Source organism: Ailuropoda melanoleuca, chromosome 4, assembly GCF_002007445.2.
Source record: "Ailuropoda melanoleuca isolate Jingjing chromosome 4, ASM200744v2, whole genome shotgun sequence".
Lineage (NCBI taxonomy): Eukaryota > Metazoa > Chordata > Mammalia > Carnivora > Ursidae > Ailuropoda > Ailuropoda melanoleuca.
Window position 1 is genome coordinate 28,070,765 of NC_048221.1, and position 15,640 is coordinate 28,086,404.

Genomic DNA, 15,640 nt, shown 5'->3' on the forward strand with positions numbered 1-15,640 from the left:
CAGGGAAACTGCATCTTTGAAATAGAAAGAAAGTTGCCACAGCCTTGGGCTCTAAACCTAGCCCCTAAAGTTCCCCTCTAAACCTAGCCCCTAAAGTTCCGCGGGCAGCTCTGTATCAAATTTTTGCTATCCTAGTAAAATCTCAGCAACAAAAAACTAGATTTGTAAACCAGTGTGTCTTCAAAGTCCCTTCACAACACGTTAGCTCATGCGGTGTTCAGAACAGCCCTGGTGGATAGGTATGGCTGTCATCATGTCACAGAAGACACTGAGGTTCAGAACACTTAAGACAGTTGCCTAAGATCATGCAAGCTGTGAGCAATGGAGCCCTAATTAAACCCAAATCAGCCAACTCCTTGCCCATGGTGTTTCCCCTACCATGCCGGTGCCTGCTGTCACCTGCTTTCCTGATTTCAAACCAAGAATCAACATCTCTAAACTATCGGTGTGGTCACATTTGAGCACCGGTGCTCTGTGGCAGTGCCAAGTAAGGTAAGGTCTGTACCCACCCAGCCAGAAGACCCAATCAGATTCATATAATCAGCTTCCATGGAAGATTCCACTGGAAGAAATGAAGCAGTGTACCCTATCTCTTTCACCACCACCACCTACACCATCATCACATTTATATAACACTCCCTGGACACCAGCCACTGTGCCAAATGTTTTACAGGCACTATCTCAGGTAACCCTCACATGACAAGGTACTTTTATTACTCCCCATTTTACAAATTTAGAAACTGAGGCCCCCAAAGCCATTAGCCTTGCCCGAGGTCATATGGCAAGTAGCCAGACAGACATTCGAAGCAAGAACTATCTCATTCCAGACTCCAAATTACCATTTCTAGTATTTAGAGAAATCAGTTCCAGGAGTACCATCAAGATCTCAACGTGACTTTCTTTCATAAAAATATTCTGCCTTTGAATGTCTAGCTCTCCGTGATAAGTAAAATACGCTAGAGTAACTACCTCAAATCCTTTCTAGAAGCAGGCAGGAAAAGAAATACATAGCCAGGATTTCTCTTAAGAATTTGAATAGCAGGGTATGCACATAATAGACATTTCAATAAATTTTGCTGCATGAAGAACAGTCTCACTTTCAAATGGTGAATCCCAGCTCATGTATATGTGGCTTTATCATCATTCAAGTAAGGTTGTGGTACACACCACTTTAAGTAATGCTGGTACTTTAAGTGGATTTGAAGATCAAACACAGCCTAAAATAAGTCACCATCACTGAACACAGTCACTGGAAGGCCTGGAATTCACTTTGGAAAATTCATCTAAAAAAGGACTCAGAGAATGACAGTGTTCACTCAAAGATCAAAGACAACCCGAATATTTAACTCCTCACCATCTATGAGGTTAAAGACCTTTAATGGCCGCTTGTACGAGAAAGAATGTAAATAAAAAACAATGACTGATGTCAGAGTGCAATAGTCAAGAGCTCTTTGGGGACAGCCATCTCTGGGTAGGAGTCCTGACTGTGTCATTCACCAGCTCTGCAGCTTTGGACAAGTTGCCTAAACACACTAACTGGTCTGGTTATCCATAAATTTGAGTAAAAGTGGCACCAATTTGATGGGATTTCTATGCTTAATAAACAAAAACTATCAAGATGATAATATTGGTGATGACGATGATAACAGCTACAAAGATGATCAACTGTCTGCTTTTACTCCTGGCAAAATGAGTAGATGGGAAATGGGCAAGTTCAGCACAAAAACAGCATCTTCCTCTTTCTCTTTCCTGCTTTTGTTTGGAAATTCTTGGCACGGTTCATCTCTGTTCAAAACCTGACCTCCTCCTGAGAGTCCTTCCTCCATAGCTTCTGTTAGCAGAGAAAGGCATGTTTCTTCTCTTCCCAACTGGGTGTGGGCTGAAGAATTTGGCACTTCTTGGCTGCCTCTAGTGCTACAAGCCCTCAGAGTGAATAATCTTGTTGTAAGGTAACTCTCCTCTTATATATTATTGTAACCAATGACAGCTGACTTGGTTTGCAAATTTTCACAAGGACCCAAAATACAAGGCCCACTAACATTTGAAAGTGTTGCTGAGTGTTGGGGCCCCTGACTGGCTCAACCCGGACAGCATGCAACTCTTGATCTTGGGGTTGTGGGTTTGAGTCCCACATTGGGTGTGGAGATTACTTGAAAATAAATAAATAAATAAACAAACAAACAAACAAACAAACAAAGTATTCACAGTGCCAACACTCCAGTTCAGTGCCATAGGTGACTATGGGGGAGAGGGAGGGAAGGGAATGAGCATTTTGAAAACACCAACAGTATACCAGGCAGAGGAAAGATGCATTAGATACTGAACGCGGAATCCAAATTTAGGTGACGTAAGTGTGAGAAAATGTATTGAATAAGTAAGGAGATACTTTATTTACCTCTACTTATCAAAGAATATCTAAAAGTTTGCAATAGCAGGTGAGGGTGTATATATAAGCAGCACTGAACACATTATCCTCTCTAATGCTACTAAGGATGTAAAAGAGGAACGATAAAGAAAAGCTTTTATCATAATCAGAGGAAGGGGCAAGCTCCTTGAGGGCAGGAATCATCTGTGTCCTAGTAACCGAGGCATCCCCAGCACGTAGAACAGAGTTTGGGAAGTAGAAAGTATTCAAAGTGATGAGGGAACAAGGCAAGCTGAGGACAAAGCAGAAATTGACACCCTGCAACACCCCCCCACCCCCTCCCCATGGGATGTATGCAACATTTCTCAGGCACTCCTGGCTGCCCTGAAGCTAAGGAAAGGAAAAACAAATAGTTAACCTATAGATACCACAATCCTGAAAAATTTAAGTCTTCCTCAGCTGGCAAATGTCTTTGCAGTTTACAACAACAAAGCATTTCTATCAATAACCTAGCTTCCAGAAGGGAATGTAAATACATCTAAATGTCTTACAACCTGCAGACCATAGACAGATACATCTAGGAATCCAGGAAGTTCCCAACTATCTTCATGTTAATTCCTTACTAGAGGGGTAAACAACTTTAACCTGACAATGGCAAGGCCTCCAGTATCCTGTGAGTCTTCTTTAACATATGAAAGTATTTTCTCAACCTCCTGTTTCCTTACCTTCCCCCAACCCCATAGTACATAATCAGCCACCCCTCACAACCCCCATGCAGCAGCTCTTTCTGCCCTTGGGTCCTGTCCCTGTGCTTTAATAAACCACCATTTTGCACCAAGGACATCTCAAGAATTCTTTCTTGGTCGTCGACTCTGGACTCTACCCCACTGAACCTCACCTGTATCCCACAACCTCATCAAAAGTGCTGGATGAATGCAAGAATGCATAGATGCACCCGGGATGTGAATGCAATCAAAGCCCAAAGCCCCTGGTGGTTTCACAGGTCTCCTTCCTTATTCATCTAGAAGAATGCCCTACCTTGCCGGTCATCACCACCATTGACAATAATGAAAACACAAGTTCATAACAAAATAATATTTTAAACATACATAGCATACTAGGTCATTAAAAATAGACTAGGGAGTATTTTACATTGAGACACTAGGGAACATCATTACTTTGAAATGTCACTTTCTGCTTTAATTAGTACACTCTAATGATAAGTATATGTCATTCTAATCTAATGAAAGTCTTGAATGCTTGTGGAATCTGGGTCACAGCCCTCTCTGGGAGGTACACGGATGTACAAAGAACAAACAGAACGCATGTGTTGATGTCAACCAGCTTACTTATTTATTAATAAAATTGCCAAAGCTTCAAGTTTTAAAATCTGAGAATAAATTTGTTCACCATACCAAGCACTCCCAGTATAGCAATTTATCTCCTTTCACATCTCTCAAGACCGCCTAAGCTGTTTTAGGTAAGGGCCACGTGAAATTCCCAGATCCTTGGAAGTCTCACTCAGAACAGGACCACCTGCTCAGAGGCATATTTTTAATAAAGACAACAATAGTGTGCTTGCTCACAGGGAAATCTGAAAGGCAGTCTTTGCTTCCTTCCACCTATTAGAGGGCTTTATCCAAGGAGAATGTACTCACTCTTCAGAGCTTCAAAGATGCGGATAATGGGCTTCTGCTTTTCAAAGAGAAGTCTTCCTTGTTGCTCCTTTCATTCAGCAGTCAGAATATAAAAGAACCAGAGTGCTACAGACAAACACCTCTGATCTGCTTGTTGTGGCAATATGAGATAAAGAAATTCTGGAGCCGGGAGAGATATTTGATTCTTTCATTTGAATGTCAATACCAAGCACCTCTCCCAGCCATTCCACCAGAAGCAGAGGAAGAATGTGTCTCAGAAAAACTCAGAAGCTCTCATGTGGATGTGGTTTCAAATTCCTTTTTACAGCTTCTGGCAAAGGAAGGAGGGAAGGAAGGAAGGAAGGAAGGAAGGAAGGAAGGAAGGAAGGGGAGGGAGGGAGGAAGGGGAGGTGAGGGAGGGAGGAAGGAGAAAAAATGAGAGAAAGAAAGAGGGAGGAAGGAGGGAGGGAGGAAAGAAGGAAGGAAAAGAAAAGAGAAAGAAAGAAAGAAAGAAAGAAAAAGAAAGAAAGAAAGAAAAAGAAAGAAAGAAAGAAAGAAAGAAAGAAAGAAAGAAAGAAAGAATGAATCAGGGACTGATGTTCTCTGTTTCATGTTCTCCAGATTCTGTCAAAAATGGAGGTCATTTATAGTTTCATCAATTGAGTGACCCACAGCGGACTCCAGATTTCTCAGGATTGTAATGGCAATGTGAGTTCTCAAAAGCACTCAGGCAAGTTACCAGGCTTTTAACCAGCTCCCCGCAATAGCTTGCTTGGCTACCCAGGGCTTCATTCCATGGCAAATTTGCAACACTATGAAGACACTAGTTCAGCCCGCTCTACCTTGGGCTCTCATTTACTATTCAGGTTTCATGCAGATCAGCTCATTCACACAGCCGCAATGACCAACCCACGTCCTGAGTCTCAGCACCTTCCCAATTGCAAAGCAATTTCTCAGGGGGAGTGAAAGCTTTACTTGCTTTTCACAGAAATGACTCACGGAGATATTATCTTAAAATGCTTTCTCTTAAAAAAATTTTTTTTTATTTTACACTAAGAATTACATGCTGTGCTGAAATAGGATGGTGGTGGGTTCTGATTATATCTTTTTTCCCATTTCAGTTTCACTCTTAAGTATAGAAAATACCAGGTTGCTCTCTCCTGCTCTCTTTTTTCTCCCTGATACTAAAAGTTTAATCTGCTGAGTCAAAAACAGTGTTAGTATTAAACTTTCATCTTTTATCCGCCCCCTCCCCCAATATCTAAGAACGATGTGATTATGCATCATTTCCCACTATGGATATGCTCCTGAGAACTGCATGCTAAATAAATCAAGACTATTGGCGTGTTTGAACAGGACTCCAATCACTGAAGTGGGAAAAAGATACCTGAGTTTCCTAACCCACTGTGATTACCTTTCCTCCTCTTTTATTTTTAATTTATTTATTTAAAGTAGGCGCCACGCGCAACATGGGGCTTGAACTGATGACCCTGAGATTGAGAGTCACAAGCTCTACCAACTGAGCCAGCCAGAAGCCCCTCCTTCCCTCCTCATTTAAATAAATGGGCTGGAGATTCTCCAGCCCATCTCTCAAATTCTTGTACTGTGCTTCAATACCTTATGGTGTGGCCATATGAAAAGTTGTGCAGCCATTAAAAATGATCCTTATGAAAATGACAATGAAAAATGGAAAATAATATTTATAACATTTAAATCTCTTTCAAGTGAAAAATTATGCCACAAAGTTTCTATAAATTAACTTTTTTTACTAGGATTTTCTTAAAACATGCTATACCAAAAGGGGTGATCCAAATACATTCGAGTAATTGTTAACATTTAAAATCAGGCTAATAAATTGTTTAAAAATAATACGATTAGGCTATTGGTCTCTAAAGTCCATATTTTAGGGGGAGGAACAGATATCTGAGGCATCATGCACACAAAAAAGGCAAAATATTAACTACATTCATTGATGTAAAATGTCCAGAAGAGACAAATCCACACACAGAGGGTAGGTTTCCATTTCATATCAATGGAATCATACAGCATGTGGCATTTGTGACTGGCTTCTCTCACTTAGCATGTTTTCAAGGAAAATTCATGTTGTACCATGTATCAATACTTCATTCCTTTTTAAGACCAAATAACATTCCTTTGTATGGATATACCGCATTTGTTCATCCATTCATTGTAGGTGGACATTTGGATTATTTCTACTTTTTGGCTATTATGAATAATGCTGTATGAATAGTAATGTACGAGGTTTTGTGTAGATATATGTGTTCGGTTCTCTTGGGTATATACAAGAAATGCAAATGACCTACGAGTAGAATTGTTGGGTCATACTATAACTCTATGTTTAACCTTTTGGGGAACTGACAAACAGTTTTCCAAAGTGGCTGTACCATTTTACAATCCCACCAGCAACATATGAAAGTTCCAATTTCTCCACATCCTCACCAAAACTTGCCATTGTCATTTTTATGGTGGCCGTTCTGGTGCACATAAAGTGGTATTTCATTGTGGTTTTGAATTGCCTTGATTTCCCTAATGATGAACATTGTTGGAGATCTTTTCATGTGTTTATTAACCATTTGTATATCTTCTTCGGAAAACTGCTTCATCAGGTCCTTTGCCCATTTATCAATTGGATTATTTGTCTTTTTAATTATTGAGTTGTAAGAGTTTTTTATGCATTCACACAAAGTCTCTTATCAGATAAAATAGATGGTTTTCTCTCATCTGTGGGTCATTTTCTCACTCGCTTGATGGTGTCATCTGACAAAAGTTTTAATTTCGATGAAGTCAAATTATTGATTTTATATTTTGTCATCTGTGCTTTTGGTGTTATATCTAAGGAACCTAACCCAAGGTCACAAAAATTAACTCTTATTTTTATCCTAGAAATTTTATAGTATTAGTTCTTACATTTAGGTCTGTGATGCATTTTGAGCTAATTGTGGTGAGGTAGAGGTCTAAATTCATCTTCTGCATGTGTACATCCAGTTGTCCTGGCAACACTGATTGAAAAGACTAATGTTTCCTCATTGCATTGTCGTGGCACTCTCGTCAAAAAGCAAGTGACCATAAACATGAGGGCTTATTTCTGGACTTTCAGTTCTATTCTGTTGATTTATTCTTATGTCAGGATCACATAGTCTTGATTACTGCAGTTTTCTAGTAAGTTTTAAAGTCAGGAAATGAGAGTCCTACTACTTTGTTCTTTTTTTTTCAAGAAGGCTATTCTGCATCCCTTGTAGTTCTATATGAATTTTAGGATCAGTTTGTTGATTTCTGCAAGAAAAAAAAAAACAACAGCTGGGATTTTGAAAGGGATTACGTTGAGAATGTGATTCATTTGGGGCAGTATTGGAATCTCAGCGATGCTAAATTTTCTGATTCATAAACATGGGATGTCTTTCCATTTTTTTATTCTTTAATAACTTTCAACAGTATTTTAAAGTTTTTAGTGTACAAGTCTTGTACGTCTTGTGTTATGTTTATTCCTATGCACTTTTTTGCTACTATAAGTCAGATTGTTTTCCTAATATTATTTGGAGATTGTTCATTGCTAGTGTACAGAAATAAAATTGATTTTTGTATATCGATCTTGTATCTTGCCACATTGCTGAACTCGTTTATTAGTTCTAATAGTTTTTTAGTGGATTTGCCAATGCACTTTTAACTTAAACAAATTATTTTGACCCCCACCATACTTCTAAACATTAGCGTATGCTACTATTATACAACAATTATCCTCAATATTGAGCGATTAAATCTTCTCTGTTCCCAGCTCTCGCGCAGCCCCTTCAATTAACCCCTCAGCCTGGTGACCACTCTCCACAAGAAAGTGGAAAGAACAAAATCAACAAGGAAAATTACTTCTTCCTTAATTCTATTTCTAGAGATTAGTAAAATCATTCAGAATAGTAAAATTAGACATGCTAAGCTACTAAAACTCTTCTGCCTAGCATTACCTTGCTAAAATGAAGTCAAGTAAAACGTAACCAAAAGTGGATTTTGACATTTCATATTTTGTTGAATACTGCTAGGGTGCTGGCAATCACTGTCTCTTACATACAAATTAACAGCCTACCATCTGTCAAGTGTTGGGATAATCACAGGGTTTAGTGCACAATATGGTTATTAGAATATGACCTGACAAAAAGGAAAAGAACACAACCTAATTTGGACTATAAAATCTATGATCTCACTTGCAAATGACAGTTTGACAAGCTATTATTCTGCATTTTGGCTTCTACAGTAAAAGCAGTTTTATGCATACGTAATTCTATTAGTTATACAGGCAACAGCCTGTGGAAGATTGCTTTAAACTATAAAATCAATTTGGTCATACAGTATTTTTTAACTAATTCTTAGACAAATATTTGCACCAAGAATGAGTGGGAATGTAATGATCTGAGCCTTCACATTTCCGAGTAAAGCACCAATCATTTGGCAAAAATGTCTTTGTGATATTGCTGCCAGCGATTCCACAGAATTCTTCAGGGTATATGCAAAGAAAGGGCTGTAGAAACTTATTAAAACTATTCACGTGAACATACATCAAAGTCAAAAAGTTGACAGTTTTGAAAAGTGTAATATATGAAACACTTTGGCATGGAATTTACTTCATCCCCAACAGTGACATCTGCTAATGAGCATCATTAATATTGCCTACTTTTATTTATCCTAATGCCTCATGGGTGCTATCTTTATGTACATTCCTCTGTAACACCTTTTGTTTTCATCCAGGGGAAAAAAGCCCATACTGACAGCTGCCTCTAATACAGATGATTCCAACAAAACTCTTCTTTTCTGGTTACAGAGAGAATTTAGAGTACCAAGTTCTTTTTATGGTTGTTTTCTGCCTCTCAAAACAGTGCATAAATGTGTAATGTTCCTGAAGGTTATTTAAGGGTACACCCATTGTGTCTAAAACACATGCTTAAGAGAGAAATGCATTAATTAAGTCTCAAGGCAAAATGTTCTGTTGAGGTGACAAAACAAAACAGATTTTTTAATATTAGCAATTATATTACCTGGGGAGCTTAAGTGAGATAATAACTATGTAATACATTAAGCGACTCACACAGTGCAAATTATGTTGCTTTGTTTTAGACTGCACATCTTTCCCATTATTTTCACACTTGTTTCCTTTCACGGTAGGGAAAAATGATGTATTTTTCTGTCATGTTGGCTCAATATAACGTGAGTCAGAGTCAGAATTGGGATCCAATTTTAATATGCTGATATGAATTTTAAGAAGAGTGTGTGATGAATTGTAAGGCTGCACAATACCCCTAAATTTCCTAATACTAAGACCTTCATGGCTATTCTCTGAAGACTAGAAAAAATTTTCTCAAAATTTGAAAAACTTTAAATATATAAAAGCATACAAAATACTATTTACATCCATGCGTTTAGAATGATTGGTCTATGGCAACCACCCTGCTTACAAGTATAATATGAGATCGGGGAACAGAAAAACATAAGCAAAAAGATAGGGAGAATCAGGGAAATTTATCATTCATTTACAGAAAAGCCAATTCTTTTTATCCCTTTGGGGGGAAAAAATCACTTAAAAAGCCCCAGGTTCTTTCTAGCTACCTTTGCCTTTATCACTTAGCTAGTATATTTATGATAACTTTTTTTAATGTGAAGGCTATCTGTCATGGATGTGACTTCATAAATGAACAAAAAGTGCCCTTTGGAAATTCTTTTCTCTCAGAAACAATTATTCCCAAATTTGGAACTCCAGTCAAATCCAAGCATTAAATATGTCAAAAAAAAGACAGAGAAAGAGGGAAGGAAAGAGGGATAGAGGACAAAAAAGGTGGGGGCAGGGGAGGGGGAAATCCATGCCTGGTCAAAAGACAGGAAAAAAATTAACCAAACTATTTATGTGATGAGACTGTGAATAATTTAGTGTCTTTGGGCTTTTATTCATTGTTTTAAACAAACATCACTTTTTAATGAAAAAAGCAGCCTTATATGTATTTTTTCTCCTTCTTGATTTAGTGGGATAATTTACATACAACAGAATATGCAAATCTTAAGTGTCCAGCTCCTTGCCATCTTCACATGTATAAACCCAAGGATCCTCCACCCAAAACAAGACATAAATTTATTTGCAGAAAATTCCCTAGTGACCCTTTCCAGGCAATAGCTTCTCCATCCTTCCATGTTTCTATCTCTATTACCATTGATTCATAAGTCTGGTTCCTGCATTGTATCTAAGTGGAATCATACAGTGTGTTCTCTTTTGTTAACATGTTTTTGAGACGTGCCCATATTGTTGTATAAACCAGTTGTTCTGTTTTTTTCCTGAGTAGTATCCCATTATATGACTATACCACAATCTGTTTACTCGTTCACCCAATGACAGACAATGGATTTCCTCACATTTTGGGCCATTATGAATAAGCTGCTGTGAACATCCTTGTGCAAGTCTTTTTTGTGGGCATATGCACTAATTTCTCTCAGATTAAATCTTCCAAGGGAAATATATGACAAAATTTTTAATTTTAAAGTGAGAGCTTGTGTTTTTTTATGGCCATTGTATTTTAAACTAAGAGAAAATTTTAAAAATCTGAACTTAACATTTTCAACCTAAAAGAAAGGGAATACATAAAATTCAAAGCATAAATTTGTAAAAATTTTGTGCTCCCAGATGCAGAGTTCAAACCAAGATAAAAGAATTATAAACCTCGCTGGGACCCTAGAAAACTGCTTACTGCTCCTCCTCCTGGATCTTCATTGCCTCCAATGGAAAGATTTCCAAAGGCATGAAGTTTGCTACACTATTTCATTTTTTAGTTTTAACAACTAAAACTTCCCTCTAGCTGAAAGAATAATGGAGAAAGAAGTATAATCATAAAGTTAAAAGTAAAACTATCAAATAATTAAGAGGCCAATATGTCAGGGCGGAAAGATCATCACCATTCAGGGAAAAAAGTCAGGGAACTGAGAAACCACTGAAATGGGACCAGTGGATGTGGAGTCATAGATGGCACTTCCATGGCATCCAGCCCATGCTAGGGAAAAGAAGAAGGGTTTTCACTGGGGACAATAACAAGCGCAATCTTGTCATCATGTTGCTAAGGATCACAGGGAGGATGGCTATAGGTAATTTATTCTCCAGACTGAAAAAGTTTTGAGACTGAAAGAGAGTGCTAAAAATAAATATTTAATTTTTAAAAATATTTAATTAATTATTTATTTTAGAGTCAGAGAGTGTGCAAGCAGAGGGAGAGGCAGAGGGAAAAGGAGAGAAAGAATCCCAAGCAGACTCCACGCTGAGCACTGAGCCCCAAGCGAGGCTCAATCTCAAAACCCTGTGATCATGACCTGAGTCAAAACCAAGAGTTGGAGGCCTAACCAGATGAGCCACCCAGGCACCCCAATATTACTTAATTTTTTTAAATATTTACTTGCTCACTTACAAATTGGGTTTTATTATACTGGTAGACATTTTTAAAAATAGTCCTATTCCAAAACAGTTTCCAAAAATAAAATTATTTTTACTTAAATATGGGTATGTATGTGTGTGTGTGTGTGTGTGTGTGTGTGTGTGTGTGTGTTATAGGGGAGGAAAGATCCTTTCCTCCTCTGCCTTCTTTGCGTGTCTGACTGGGCCTAAGAATTAAACTTATGTAAGAGAGACAGACAGGAGAAAATAAAAACTTCAATAAATTATAAACTTTAGTGACTTTTTACATGTTCATAGCAGCCTTCACAAGAGAATAAAGACCCAAAGAAGTGACCAGAGAGGAAGCTTTTATATCTTCTAGACAAAAAAATGATAAATTTGTGAAGAACTGATAAGACAAAGGGGTTTGGGCTATAGGTAGTAAATGATGAAGAAGTAACTAGGAAAATATGGTTTATGTATTAACAAGGTTTCTTTATACAGCCTTCTTGGCCCTAAATTCCCTGTAGTGACCATCAGGATCCTTCTACCCATCTCCTACAGGGCAGTACCTTTTACAGCAGAGACCAATCTCCTGCTTTCAGGAGGACTAAGGAGGGTCAGAGTAACCTTCTTGCACTGGCAATTTCTTAAAGCACCTTTAATCCAAAACAATCAATATGCCAAAGTGGCATATTTTGGGGTGACGATCTGAACCCCTTCTATCTATATATTCAGGATAAATGCCACCCTAGACAAGATGCAGAGACAAGTAATATAAACTGGGACTTTCCTAAGTAAACTAGGACTGTAGTCCTAGCAAACTGGATACTCCTATCTAGTCAAGTGTTACCTCCAAACCTCTCCAATGGACTTACCAAGATAACTATAAATGGAACCTAAGGTGCTAAGGTTCTTTGGTGCATTCAATAAATAATTTTTGAAAATCTTTGGCATGTTTGCCATTGCCCCAGACATGGGGGATACAATGGTAAATGAGTCCAACCATCCCTGGACTCGTGGAACCTTCAATTTGCCAGAGAACAAGAGCCAAGGAACAAGTTATTCCAAGTATGCTGTAAAGAAGTAAAATGCAGAGCCCTTTGAAAACTCTGACATGGTAGTTCTCAATGGGGTGGGCATTGTCCTCTAAGGTGATTTTTTTTTTGGAACTGTGAGGGCTTATCTCACTGATGGGGAATGTAACTAGTACTTTCTGAAGGACTTCAGAGATACAAGATGTTCTGTAATGTGCAGGAAAGGCCCACACAATGAAAAATGGTCTCCTGTCCCTCGTGACTTTCACATGTCCTACTAGACATTCACGTAGCTGGGGGGAAAAAACAATATATGATTATCTTTTTTAACCTATTTTTTGCACATTTTTAATTTTCACTGAATTTTTCAGGAATGAAAATAACATGTAAACCAAAGGAAGACTGTACTTCTTAACACTTTACCAATTGTTCACTATTTCAGAAAATCACATCACTGACAGCAGTGGGGCTTATGAGACTCAGTCTACCAATACAAAACACAATGGCATTAGTCTGCATTCATATCTGTCACATGCAAATGTGTAAGAGAAAAATAGGCTTAGCAGCAAATAGTATTAAGTTGGCCATGACCCATGACTCTCAGGGATATTCCAAAATGCATCCATTGAGAGTATTTTTTAAAATTTCATTTTATTGCCATAATATATACCTTTTAAAAATTCTGTAGCACAATGATAAAAAAAATCTGCATTGTAAAAATTACTGATTAAAATTATTTACTTACTTTGGATTTGCCTCTTGTTTCTCAGTCTTACACTGAAACTGTCCCTAGAGGTCTCCCACACAACTTCTTTATGACTTTTTATATTACTGTTTCTTTTTCCAATCCATTTGCTATTCCCTGTTGCCTACTGAAGAGCTTTTTAAAAACTAGAGACCAAATATATGCCACAAGCTGAGGAAGGATTTCAATATTAGATGTATTCTTCTTGCGATTCTTCAATACCACTCAGTCTCTCATCATAACACAGGGAATTATTTTGCAACTACCCTTACAAATAAGTCCAACTAATTTCCGGGAAGGTCAGACTGGCTTGTGGTCTCTACCTCAAAACCGTGTGATTAATCTCAGCATGGTAGCCCTACTTCAACTATGATTCTTTCCCTCTTTTTCTCATCATATGTCATTATTAACCCAAGACTAGTTTTTATTCTAGTGTCCCCATACCTCTCCTCTTCCATTTCTGTACTTCTTCCACAAAATGGCTTCTAATCTTCTCTTAGATTCTATTTTATTCAGGTCAAGTAGATAAAGCAATTGACTGATTCACCGTCTTCAAGTAGAGCTGTGCCTTGGCATTTACACCAGAATACTTTGTTGATTGGAACTCACTTCCCTTTTCTTTTTCCTTTACATTACTAGTTAAACCACCGTACCAATTTTTAAAAGTATGTGGGGAGAGGGTAGGTAATATTATCAATGTATTTCATTTTATGATATAAAGAGAACATAAAATATGTTTTAGAAAAGGAAGGCACTCTATCTGATGAGATCAAACAGTTGAGTCCAGTTGAATTTGGAGTTGTGGTTGTGTAAGCTAAAACTCAGAGATAGGAAGAGTCAGCCAAGTAGAGGAGGGATCAGGGGAGATAGGAAGAAAGGCCAAACCCTCAAAACCAGAATCCTCCTCTTATAAAAAACACCAAAAGAATAGACAGCAGATTACTTGAGCTGGAGAAATCACTGCTAAAAGGCAGTGAGTGAACCAATTAAGGCACAGAGTTTTGTTGATAAAAAGCCTAACTTTTCCTTTTAATAAGTTCAAGTGCTTTAAGATGTATATTAGAAGAATACTAGCTTGCACGTAGTGTCATGAAACAAAGTTTCCTTTTAAAATAAGTTTAAGAAAAAAATAAGTAAATTAGTAAGTATTAGTACAGGTAGGGTGGTTCAATCGGGTGATTCAGTTGGTTAAGGGTCAGACTCTTGATTTCAGCTCAGGTCGTGATCTCAGGATCATGGGATCGAGCCCCACATAGGGTTCCACGCTCAGCAGGAAGTCTGCTGGAGATTCTCTTGCTCTCCCTCTCCCTCTGCTCCTCCCCCCAAGCTCTCCCTCTCAATAAGTCAATCAATCAGTCTTTTTTTTTTAAAAGAATGATTTTCACCTAAGTTTAAAAAAAAAAGTATTAGTACACATAGAACAAGAATATGATAAATATATGGCTCCTGAATGACGGAATCTGGGGATGCTTTAAGCTCTAACATGGAAGCTGGGGGAGGAGAGAGGCTTTGAGATGAAATGGATGAAGGAAGCAAGGGCCAGGTCATGCAAAGTCCTATAAGCTGCTGTAATGTTTCAGGTCTATATCTTAGAAGCAATGCAAGGCCATCAAAGGATTTTAAACAGAAGAATGACAAGATCATATCTGTGCTTTCATAAGATCAGTATGGCATCAGTACAGGATTGGAAAAAGGTAGACCAGTTAGACAGCTGTTCCAATTGTCTAAATAAGAGACAGTGGTGGCAAACTTAGGTGACAGCAACAGAGAAGAAGGGGAATTTGAGATATAACATATATCCTGAATCTAAGATGCCATAAACTGAAATATCACTGGCTTTTCAGAGAATATGAAGAAATATAATACTAAAGGAACATATCAATTGTAAGATGTCATTATTCCAGAGACAATAAAATATGGAAAATCTATGCTTCTTAGAATGGAGGAAATGCAATTTTTAGAGGGTAGAAAACAGGATGTGGAGACTAATCTTATGACTGATGATGATGGCCAACCAGTTGGAAGAAGTTGAAATTGCTAAGTTCCCCAGTCCTCAAAATTCTAAACAAACTGACTTCACTTTTTGGCTTTTGGCTTTAATTGACAAAACAAATAATTTCAGTGATGCATATGGAGTTTAAATTTCAGAAGGTCACTGGAGAAATTAAAAGCAGAAATCCCTTCCCAGGTAAAGATATACTTGAATAAGGAACGTTGGCTGGCCTGCTGGCCTTCTAATATCACAAGCCTAAAACTTGAAAGTTGAAATTTGCTTCCAAGGAAACAATGTTCACAGCACTCTGAAAGTCAAGGCCTAGTTGCGGCTATTATTATGAGGATGATGATTTATAGCCAGGGCCCATGGCCTAGGCCTCAAGGTTTGTTTACAATTTACAGTAAGAAGAGCCCAGTCTTAAATTACTGTTAACAACCCTTGAAGTTAAA

General features: G+C 37.9%; 1 protein-coding gene across 5 annotated transcripts in view; it reads right to left on the bottom strand.

The window, feature by feature from the left end:
• The window catches only part of FHIT (fragile histidine triad diadenosine triphosphatase), a 1,448,934-nt gene that overhangs the window by 1,358,564 nt on the left and 74,730 nt on the right, over positions 1-15,640 (bottom strand). The window lies entirely within an intron of this gene.